Source organism: Rhodamnia argentea, chromosome 3 (genome assembly GCF_020921035.1).
Source record: "Rhodamnia argentea isolate NSW1041297 chromosome 3, ASM2092103v1, whole genome shotgun sequence".
In the NCBI taxonomy this organism is placed as follows: Eukaryota; Viridiplantae; Streptophyta; class Magnoliopsida; order Myrtales; family Myrtaceae; genus Rhodamnia; species Rhodamnia argentea.
Window position 1 is genome coordinate 11,600,597 of NC_063152.1, and position 12,764 is coordinate 11,613,360.

General features: G+C 39.0%; 2 pseudogenes; both read right to left on the minus strand.

Annotated features, from left to right (window-relative positions):
- Window positions 1-3,884: 3,884 nt before the first annotated feature.
- Window positions 3,885-5,285, minus strand: LOC125314436 (annotated as a pseudogene).
- Window positions 5,286-6,357: 1,072 nt separating this feature from the next.
- The window catches only part of LOC125314098, a 39,753-nt pseudogene continuing 33,346 nt past the window's right edge, over window positions 6,358-12,764 (minus strand).

Sequence of the window (12,764 nt, forward strand, 5' to 3'; positions counted from 1 at the left end):
TGGAGACGAACCAAGACTCACTAGCTAACATGACAAGATAATGAACTTGGTACAAATTCTTCAACTAATAGGTCCATTGAATTGCACAGTTTCGAACCACTTAAGTACGTTTGTTTCTTGGAAAACATTTCCCTAAAAACAGTCCTTTTAATGTTTGAAGTAGTTAATCAATGAAAGACGTTTGCTTTATCAACTACGAATTTATGGCTAAATCTCTTTATTGACAATGGAATTAATTTTTGTTCAATCATTTTTGTGTGTGATATAAGTAATAAATATATAAAAATATTTTTCAAAGCATTTATTTTTCTCTAAATAAACACTCTTAGAGATAAATGTAAATGTGTTGACGAAATACTATTTTAGAACATGTCTCTTATCACCATATGCGATAGAATTTGCTCCTTCAATGATTAAATTGCTTTTCTGGGTTTAGGTAATACATGTCTGTTCAATGTTTTCAAGGCTTATAAAGAATATTCAGTGCATTCATATGAATTTTTTTTTTGCAAACAAAATCACAAGACAAGAAAATATTGGGTTAAGGACATGGGAATATTATGTTGTTTCGCTTGCTTTGGAATGAAAAAAAAAAATCACAAGACAAGAAAATAAAGTTCCTATTCACAATAATATAGTATGATTTTGTTACTTTCTTACCACATGTACCCTGGAATTTTATGCTGCCAACAACTCCCCGATCAACCCGGTTTATGCTATCCAGGACTTGGGTCACATTTTGGTACTTGAAAGTATTCATCGCTGATGAATTCGAGCTCTTCGACCTAGGCCGGAACCCGGTGTACCTCGTGATGACCTCGTCCATGGTCAAATCCGAAAATTGGTTCAGACCCACTTTGTAGCTCTGGTTAGCCGCTTTGTGGTTGAAGTCTTCGATGAAGCGCAAGGTCTCCAGAAAGATCCCCGTACTGCTTCGCCTTCTCGAGATTATTTGTGTAGCTCCGTCCATGGCGGGCCATCCACTGCTCGAACTCCGCCTCCGCCAGTGTGGAATTCGGGGGCGCCGCGGCCAAAGTCTGAGCTCCTAAACATACCGATGCTATCAACATGTAGACCTTAATTTGCCTATCCAGCCATAAAGCCATCATCGAATGCTGAAGCGTTTATCAAGGATGGATTGATGAATGGCTAGTGTGCTTTTGGGGAAATGTGGGGAAACATGAGCAAGCCATGTCTAATTTATAGAACATCAGGATCAGATTAATTAATCAGGGGACTCGGCTAATGATCCGGTCATATTCATTTTCTCCCTCGTTTAGCAAGAGAATTCGTAATTGGCACGTGTTACTCAACGTACGATGTAAAAATGTAAATAAGGTATTTCTCAACAAAAAGGGAATGGGAAAAATTCACCATATCTTCCCTAGCATATTATCTAAGAGATACACCAAATATTATGCTGACCAAATAACATGAAATCATCCGACCAAAAAAAAAAAAACAATAACATGAAATTAAATCCTCCTAAGTAATTAGAAGAGATACGCCAATTGATATGCTATCTAAAAAAAGAAAGAAAGGATGTAACTATTCCCAATATACTCCTCCTCAAGTTGGTGCATATCCCAACTTGCTAACAAGAAACATAAACCGGCTTGACCCAACGTATTGTAAAGATGCCTGACAGTTGAAGTCTAGTGGGTACGTGCTCAGTTCTTAACTTCGTATGGCCTTTCGGGCTGCATATGTTTCTGAATAAAGTGATAATCAATCTCGATGTGTTTTGTTTGTTCATGAAATACTATACCGGGTTAGCCGTCGATCATCGACTCTTTGACCCAACCTTGTGGCTGTGCCTTTTGTCCTTGAAGACAATAATTTATGTAGTAGAAAGATAACCACTTAATTGTCCATATGATACTGTTATGTAAATTGTACCTGTTTTCAGTTTTGACTTCACAATATGTCATCAATATTTCTTGTACTTTTAGCGCAAACTTGACGCGTCGATTCTTTTTTCCATAAGTGAAAACAAGTCATTAATTTTACACAAATCTGGTAAGATTCTTACTCTACGCCCACCCATGCAATGGTTACAAATATTTACAGCTTCTCCATGAATTAAGCAAACTCAATAACCACTTCCACCTCAAATTTGTGTAAGCAAATTCAGGGAAATCCATGCATATGGTTAAAAATACCCCCTGATCATGCGCAACTATAAATGGACAAAATCTTATTTTACGATAGACAACGAGGATCGGGATAAATGGGAAGAAACTCAATGAATCTTTTACCTTTTAAATGTGCATTCAATATAATTTTCAAGTATCCCACAAATCTCTCATTCCTTTGCGACAATATACATCATATTAAAAGAACGCGATCAAAATATTTACATGCTATTTTGTCTAATGATACTAAAAATGTAGACGCGGTTCAAGATTAGATGCGGAGGAATGAATCCAATCATTTTCATATTGTGAAAGCTCCTCAGAAACTAATAACAACAACAATTATTATTATTATAACAACAACAATAGTAAAAATGATAATAAAGCACGACTTAGAAAGGGCAAGTCTCAGAAAGACAAGGGGAAAATATGAAAACGGAAGCTAAGAAAAGTAGAGCTGTCAAATGAGTAGGTCGGATCGAAAACGGTCCGGCCTGTATTGACCAATTTAACTCGTTTTAACTCATTTTCATGTTATACAAATCTAGTGGCCCATACCCTACCTAATCCATATTTGCTAAAATACTTTCACATTTAATCCAATTTAAGAAAATTTGTTTCTTATAAATTATTGAATTTTTTTATTATTCTATTTCTTTTTCCATTTTTCCATTTTTTTCTTTTCCTTCGTCTACCGATTGCTGGGCCTTGGTGACGATCGGCAACCCGACAACCAGCTGCAGATGAGGCCAATCCCAGCGAGCCTCGTGGCTCGGCTGAGGTCGGCGAGCTCAAGGCTTGCCAGATTCCACGAGCCTCGAGGCTCGCCCAATTTCAGTGACCTCCAATTCACCCGAGGCCAGCAAGCACATGCTCGGGGCTCGCTAGATCCCGGCAACCTCGAGCTCACCGGATCCCAGCGAGCTTAGAGGCTTGCCCAATTTCGGCGACCATGAGCTCGCCCGATACCGGCAACCTTGAGGTTTGCCCGATCTAGGCACGCACGAGCTTGCCAAATCTCAGCAAGCGCAGCAATGGTACGAGGAAAATGGAAAAAATGGAAAAAAAAATAAGAAAAAGAAAATAATAAATTATTAAAAATTCAATTTTAAAAAAATATTCAAAAAATCTAATTATGACTCGTTAAGATAATTATCTTAACTAACCAATTTATGACCTACTTAAAGCCCATTTATGAACCATTATGTTTTTAAGTAACCTATTTATCACCCACTTAATTTGTTTTTAAAATATAGTACAACCCATTTATAACCCACCACTTTAAATATGGGTTCTAGACCCATTTTGCCATCTCTAGATATATCTAAGCAATCAAGACACGAGTGCCTGATTTTAGTATTATGTTCCATCGTGTAATGTTGATTATCTATACGTTTCATTTGAAGAACATACAGTCTCCTAATTGAAAGTGCATGTGATTTAAACATATGACAACGAAAATCAAATAAGAATTTTCACATTTTTCCAATTAAGATTGCAATCACACGCAATTCGGCATGCGCGAGAATTCTAGTCATTTAATTTGTGAACACATGATGGGTATCTTTAGAATATGAGTTTTTTTTCCCTCCAAAGTTCAGTGTAATCCTCAATCGAAGAGTTACACTAAAATGATCATCCACATCAAATTACTAGGTAAAACTCGTACAAAATCGAGCTGCGTCACGCTGGTTATGCGGGTTTTAGCTGCTTTTATAGATAGATAGATAAATGGAAAAGAGAGTGATATATTTGGTGGTATGCATCTCAGACAAAGGGAATTGTAGGAAAAACAAGAAAATTGATACGTATTGAGGAATTAATACGGTATTCTCCTCATAACTTAGTGGCTACACAGTAGCCTCCTTACAAGTACCACACTATAAGTAGGAAAGAAGCAAGTCGGTCATCTCATGATGCTCGTACTCCGTCTATATTATGTTTTGATTATCTCAGGCCACTGGATAAGAAGCTTGCGACGCGAGTCCGCACATTCCTTTCGAGCTATCAACACCTCTTTGAATCCTCATGTAGCCCTCTTCGCCCCAAGTCTGCCCCCACGAGTTGCGGATCTTCCAGAACTTGGTTCCGTCCTCGCTCGTCCCGTACCCGACCACGACCACCGCGTGGTCCAGCTCCTCGCCGCAGTCGCCATTGAACACGCCACCGCTGTAGCTCTGGAACTCCTGCCCACCCGCCGCGATTCCGACCGAGACCGGCTGCTGCGCAACTGCCTTCAGGAGCTCCTCCTCACCGGGCTGCACATCGTTGAACTCTTTGATCTGCGCCACCTGTTGAGCCGCTTTCGACGAGTCGCAGGTCCCGCCCGTCCCTTGGTACGGGTAGGTATCCTCGGACGCAATTCCTCGGTTATGCATGATGTAGTTGAAAGCATTGTCCGGAAGACCACCCTCGCAGCCACTGGCTTCGGTATCGCAGTCGATCAGCTGTTGCTCGGAGAGCACTGGCAAATTACCGCTTTTGATCTGCGTGATTCCTTCTACTGCTGCGACTGCTGAGAATGCCCAACAAGATCCTGCACTCATAAAATTTTGTTTGTCGACATTGTAAGGATTAAGAATCGCATTATTTTCGTTACCGTTGTTATCAGACTTCTCAACTCAAGATAGCTAGGCTCCTAAACTTATTGCTCAATAGTAAGTAAAAAATGATCTCCCAATTGGAAGCATGCAAGATGTTTAGACACTTACCACATTGGCCTTGGTCCTTGATCTGATTCACGGCGCCTTTCTCCACCCAGTCGATGCTATCAGGAACATCCCCAGTCGGATATTGGTGGCTCAACGACCCCGTTCTGGTGGACTTGGGTTGCTTAGATGCCAAGTATCCCGTGTGGCTCCGAATGAACTCGTCGTTGGTCAAGTCCGAGAATTGATTGATGCCTACCTTGAAAGTCCGATTCCCGGATGCAGTGAAATCTTTGATGAACTGCAAGTTCCTCTCGAAAATCTCCCGACGTCTCTCCTTCTCCTCTGGGTCCTTGTAGGTCCGACCGTATTGGGCCATCCATTGCTCATGCTGCTCGGCAACGGTGGATCCAACGTGCGGACCGACATGACATGCCATGCCCAAGTGCTGAGAATGAGAGCAAGGGAGATTATGAATTCACTCTTGAGAGGAAACGCCATTGCCCAATTGTAAGCAGGATGTTGTTCCTCTGGAAAAACTCAGGAAGTGGATGACGAGATACCTGAACTGGACATGAATATATATACAGTCTTGCTTGGACTGTAACGTGGAAAATTTGGTTCCATAATGGGCGGAGATACGAGTGCCGAAGCCATGCATGTCTGAACATGCGAAACTTCAGGGACAGCCGTGGAGGGCACGAGTGCTTTATTAGATTGCCTCAATCAACTCACAACATGTCAGTCTTCTCCTCCATTAAGCATCTCTCCTAGCTCTTCAGCAATAAGATTCCGCGCACAAATCATAACGAAATCAAGAGTAAATACAAGAAAAACAAAAATCGAGGCACTTGATTTATTGTGATTCACCCTTTAATTAGAACTACATCCTGTAGAGAATTACACTATAATTAGCATATTCCACTTCTCTATTACAATTCTCAATTATAAGATAAATTGATTATATATAAGCAATAACTACTTCTAGTCCCAAACCCAAACTACCAATAACTATACGCTCAAAACTTTCAAAGTCATATGGTGTCCAGCGGGGCGCTGCCTCCTACAACCCCGCCGGAACGGCTCTCCCGTTCTTTCCTGTCGACTAGGAATATGATCCACATCCCAACATTCAGTGGGATTTATGTAGGCAAATCGTGTCCAATTTTTTTTTTTTTTCTGCCGTTTTAAGCACTCCAACTCTCCATTCCTCCTTTTGCAAGAGTCTTGAAAATGAGGGCCATCGTGATGTATTATGCACTATCTTTCGAGACTTGCTTTATCATATGGAAACAAATGATTTCTAACAACTCTAGTGCGGTTTCCACCTTTCTTGTTTCAGTGTAGTCGACTAAATCTAGACAATATCTTCTCACCTAAGTGCCTAAATGGGTTGAGCTCGGGCCAAGCCCATTATGGGCAGCCCATGTCCAAAGCCCAATCTATATATATATATATATATATAAATGTATTTTACGGGCATTAATACGTAGTACGCCTTATAATTAAGTGGCTAGACAGTAACCTCTTGCAAGCACACAACCATAGCAAAAAACACATGAAAAAGGATAACCTTAAGCAATTCGATAAGAAGCTTTCGATGCGACTTCGCACATTCCTTCAGAACTATCATGGCCTCTTTGCATCCTCATGTACCCGCCTTCACCCCATGTCTTGCCCCACTAGTTCCTGTTCTTCCAGAACTCGGTCCCATCCTCGCTCGTCCCATACCCAACTACGACGATCGTGTGGTCCAACTTCTCATCACAATCCTAGTTGAACACGCCACCGCTATAGCTCTAGAACTCCTAGCTGCTCGCCGCGATTATGACCGAGATCGGCTACTGCGCAATTGCCTTCATGAGCTTGTCCTCACTGGGCGGGACATTAGTGAAATCCTTGATCTTCTCCGCGGGTTCTGCTGCTTTTGTCGTGTCGCAGTCCTGTCCATTTCTTCGTATGCATAGCTATCCTCGAACGCTATTCCTCGCTTTTGGATAATGTGTAGGCCACCAAAATGGCACATCCCAGGAACTTCATAACTAGAATATGAAACACATTATGATAGAAGAAAAGAGATTCGCGCATCTAACTTAGAATCCATCAATCTTGATGCAGAACGGTGATGATTTGAAACTCAAATGCTTCCCCTCTGTTCCCCTTGCTGGAACACTTGCTAAATGAAAATACCGCTCACAAATGAGTGCGTTCTTCTTTATGTGAGATAATTTGTGCATCATATGGTTAGAGGAGGAATTTAAGCCTTTTTTATAAAGTTTTCAGCCATAAAACCTCTCATCACGTGTGGGACCCAACTCGGCCCACACTAGTCAACCGGATATTGAACTAATGAAGAATCTGTACATCTTATCTTAATAGACCAACCCCATTAAATAGTAAATTTCAATTTCAATTAATTTACCTCACATCAGAAAAATTCTTACATTTTCCTACTTTGGCTATATTAATTGAAATTATACTATTTGTGTGTACCTTTATGTTAGTCTAGAGATTATTCTTAATAGTCAATCGGATCGCATGAAGTTTCAAATAGCGAATCATGGCGGTAATTGCATCAATAGACACAGAGCCTTCCATGGTCCCAAATGCCTTTTTAACTTTATATATATGGATTCAATAGGGTAGTATGGCAAATGAATAATATCTCACAAAAAAGTGACACTTTATGTGTTATCTCATTTGTCAGTCATATTCTCTTTTTTTAAGTGTCACGAAACCTGATGTGCCACCAAAGAAATTTCTTATGGCTCTCATGAAGCCACTTATGTCTTATCTTTATGTTTAACTTCACTTTATTTACAACCATACATATTCATAAGGCTAATAACTAGATGCCCTTAGCCTTTACTCAATATTTACACATTGCGTTGAGATTTTCACTATATATATCCAACTTAATAACAATGCATTCACAAATGCTTTATTGAATGCAAAAGAGTTGATACATATAAAAATATTACAGAATGCAACAAACATAGATGTCAACTTTATTAGAGCAAATAACTAAATAGCTTCCACTAAACAACAATATCCCATGATGTTCCTAAGCCTATGCTAATCACATGTCGTTTAAATGCACAAGGGTGAAGGCCTTTAGTTAATGGATATGCAACCATATCATATGTGAAAATATGCTCTACTACAATGTCGCCATTTATAATAGTCTCCTTTATAGTCAAAAACTTAACCACCAAATACTTAAACCCCTTAAGACTTCTATTATTATTGATAAAATGCAAAGTTATTGTCACATTACAACTGTGTAGGTCCATTCGGAAGGTCAAATATGGTCATCTCCTTCATGAGATTCTAGACCCAAAAAGCCTGAGTAGAGGCTGTAAAATATGCTATAAACTCTGCGTGCATGATAGATGATGATACTGATTTCTGTTTCTTGCTTTTCCATGATATTGCATCTCTCGCTAACATAAAGATGTATCATGTTATTGACCTCAAGTAATCTTGATAGCTAGCAAGGTCTACATTTGAATACCCTATTAGCTACATGTCTTGAATATATTTGTAAATTGGCATATAGTCATTTGTCCTCTTTAAGTACCTTAAAACCTTCTTGGAAGCAATCTAGTGGTCATGTCCTAAATTTGACTAATGTTTGCCTAGAAGTCTTGCTGCAAAAGCAATATCAAGTCTAAAACAAAGTTGAGCATACATAATACTTCCAAGTGCATTAGTATAAGGTATATTATTCATTTGGGCTTTCTCAACATCTAAATGAGGACACTGTGACAAACCTAGTTTATCACCCTTAGTGATAGGAACAATTCTTGGCTTACAATCCTACATACTGAATCTTTCCAAAATACGATTAATATATGTCATCTGAGATAAACCCAGCACATGGCAAGAATAATCCTTATGGATCTCAATACTAAGGACTAAAGAAGCTTCACCAAGGTCCTTCATGTCAAATTCTTTAATAACATCCGCTTTGTCTCATGTAGTAATCCATTATCACTACTCGCAAGCAAGATATCATCTACATAAAGTATGAGAAAAATAAATTTTCTCCCATTGGCCTTGCAGTATATACATTGATTTATTTTGTTCTCAACAAAATTGAATGAAGTGGTAACACTATGAAACTTCAAGTACCACTATTTGGAAGCCTGGTTGAGACCATAAACCGCATTTTTTGGTCTACACACAAGTTTATCCTTTGTTGCAAAACTTTTTGGTTGCACCATATTAGACTTCCTTATCAAGGTTTCCATTCAGAAAGGTAGTTTTGACATCCATCTAGTGTAACTCCAAGTCAAAGTAAACTACTAATATCATGACCACTCCGAAACATTCTTTAGAAGAAATTAGGAAAAAACTAGCTTCATAGTCTACTCATTCTCTGTAAGTGAAACTGTTGGCTACCGGTTTGGCTTTAAACTTCACAATCTTTCTTTGGAGGCACTTTTATTCTTGTATACCCATTTGCATCTGATGGGCTTATGACATCTAAACAATTCAACAAATTCCCAAACACCATTATGTTTCATAAAGTGCATCTCATCTTTCATTGCATCTAGCTATAGATCTAACTAAGGACAAGAAATAGCATCTGCATAAGTCACTAGAACAGCCACACAACTAATATTGTAGTCATACTCTCCCATATAGACTATATAGTATGGTGATATAGCTGATCATCTCTCCATGATGGATCTCCCGAGTAGAGCGACAATAACCTCATCCAACACCTAAGAGGCTTGAAGAACTTCATCGGGAGCTGTCTCACCAACATGATCCTAGATCTCAATAGGTTCAATCTGTGGTGTGGAAGGAGTCATTATCCTCTGTATAGGGAGTAAAAAAGATACGGTAATACCCATCATACTATTATCCTCAATGGTGTATGAGTAGTTATCTTTTTTTGGCCACATCAAACTCCAAAAACTTCGTTGTCTATGGTTCCATGATTCTTGATCCTCTATTAGGATTATGAAAATGACACCCCTTTGAATGATCTAGGTAAGATACGAAATAATGCCTAGTGATTTTGGAGTCCAATTTACTCAAAGTTGGATTATATAACTTCACTTATGCGGGACATCCCAAACCTTAAGATAGTTCAAGCTAGATTTTGTTGACACCTAAATTTTGATTTTTAACAAATCATTTATTTAAGAATAAAATGAGAATTAGTCATAATTCTCACAAAAATAATTTCTCATGCATTGCATATTTAATTTTTGTCAATCATGTCAAAGGTGAGTTATTGAGCTTAATTTCGACATGGGGCGGGACCAAACTCAAGTTGCAATTTTCGCTTATGGCTAGAGGGAGTGCCGAATTTTTGTGAGCTAATTGGACTCATTTTCAAGCTTAATCTAGTCCATTTGAGCTTAATTAATAGGGCTTGTAGTTTGATCTCCATTATTTGAAATGAGCCTACAAGAGCCCAAATTCAGCCAAGCCCATTGCACATATTAATTAGCCAAAACTTGAAATAAATGCCAAGTTGGAAAATGTTAGATAGTTGAGCAATTTGATTTGAATATATCTCTCGGGCACTAGATTAGGAAAATAACAGATTTTGTTCTTAAAGAAAACCCTAAATCTAAGCCTATATAAGCATAACTTTGCTCACAATTTTGGGGGGGATTTCATTCGAAGCACGGCCATTGTTGGAGGAGACCACACATGGTCACATTAGGGGGATTCGTTCATACATATAGAAGGATGAAGGGGCACTCTCATTCTCTAGTGATTGTTCATAATCCTCCATGGATGCTCCTCCCACCACCCTACCAATGGAATCCATCATGAAGACACAAGTAGTCTCATAGAAGAATGCACGCCTGTCTCTCGGTTCAGCGTACACACCCATAAGCGGAAGCTCACATCTCCCGGCCAAGCAACGACAAGTGTGGAAGAGTCCGGAGGCAACACCGTCATCTTTTATCCAACGCTCAAGTTTCCTTGGTGTGGTGCCCATCAAACGAACCCGAAACTCCGAGCATCATCAATCGAGCCTTGCGCTACCACGGAGACTGCAATTCTTGTATTCAAAGGAGACTTGGGCATACATTGGTCAATTTTCTCTACCAAGACATCACTTTGACGAAAAGGAACGGGATAAAAATTTGTTCTTTCCTTTAGTTATTTGTCAATGTGTTTGAGTGCTAATGTCTGAGTTTTCTTAGTTGCCGCAGGTCTGTTTACTATGTCTCTCTCGATGCCAACCTCCTTGATGCGGACATCGGTCCCTCGGGCGTAGTCGGATGAGATTCTGCCGAAGCCGTCGCAAGCTGCTGCTCCCTCGAGGTGTGCCAAAGAGTCCTAGTCATGACACATTCGTAGCCGACACAGTATCCCTCTTCACCCGGATCAAGCGGCATCTCCAATAATGCTACGACGACAATTGAGAGCATTCAGAGAAAGATGGAGGTTTCATCGTGGCAAAACTTACATTGGAGTTTCTGTGGTTCTCAATTTGAATACTTTTTCTCACCGCAAGCTTGGCCAAGGATGACTACAAGCCAAGTAGTCACTCCCACCGAGACAATCAATGACAAAGGGAGTTCTTAATTCTCTATAAAATTCTGACTTTTTTTTATTTCTTTCTCCGATCGTTATGCATGAGAGAGTTGTGTCATCCTCACATGAGCACGTGACAATAAAAGAGGTAAAGTAGAGAGAGTGATACATGAGAAAGCAAGAAAGTTCGAGAATACTTGAGCTATTCGAAGCCATCATCCATGGCTCCACGCTCACCACTCCAAGAAGTCCACTGACTTCTTGTTGTTTTTGGGTTTTAAGTTCTTGCATTTGCAGATCTTCTTTAATCTCATAAAGCCACTGTTCCATACAAGTCTACTCTCCCATACATGATCAGACGTTTCTCGTTGTTCTAGTCGGGCCTAGCTCAATCCGCCGCATCATCATCACTAAACCGCCAAGCTCAATTCGTCGCTGTCCAACCTTGTTTCAGCCACAAATCAGCCTCGATTAGATGGTAATTTGGCTCCGTTTTGATCAATATTCAGCATCCAACATGAATACTCCTTCGCGTTAGATTTTTTTTTTTTGGTCCAACCTTCGCATTAGATTACTTCGCTGTTTTGAGCTCAAATCTAGCTCAAGAGGGACTGTTTTTTAGTGGATTTCCAGCGATTGTGCAAGTGCAGAATTTTGCTTAGAAAAGGTAATTTTTTCTCGACTTTTGATTGCTAATCTATGCTTGTTTGATTGGTAACATGCATATATGTTCATGTTTATCGATGAATGTATGTTGATTTGTGATCAAAGTCGGAACAATTAAACTTTTTCTATCAAACTTCACTAAGAACCGAACATTGGGATGTGTTGCATATAAAAAATCCTGATTCACTTGGTTAATGAACTAAATCGAACTTTGTATATACTCTTGAGAATAGATTAAATTTTGATTGGAAAAAAAATCTTTTCTCAAAACAATGAATTGTTCGATTTTCGAGATCAAATTGAATGAATGGATAAAGATTGAATTTTCGGTAAAATTTGATGGCAATTCTCGACATACACTTTCTCTTGGCCGAATTATACATATGGATGAGCTTTATCGTGATAATTATCTCTTGCTCTTGAATCGGTTGAAATTGCTTTATCCTTTGGTTATTTGATGTCATCTCTATGTTGCAGATGGACTTTGCTTTAGATAATTATCCCTTACTATTGAGTTGGTTGAGTTGCATTATCCTATAGCTATTCGAAATTGTCTTCATGTTATGGATATGGTTCGATGGAGGGATAATATTTGATTTTTTTTAAGATAAGGTTTGATCAAATTGAATGTTTATTTAATTTTTTTTTTAGAATTATCTGAAACAATCTTCCAACCTTAAAGATAAATTTCTCAAAAAATGAATTAGATTTTGGATGAGGAAAGGTGGACCGTCACTCAACAATTTCGGCCACCCCTCTTTGAATTTTCAAAATTTCCACTTAATTGACTCACTTTTTATTTTAT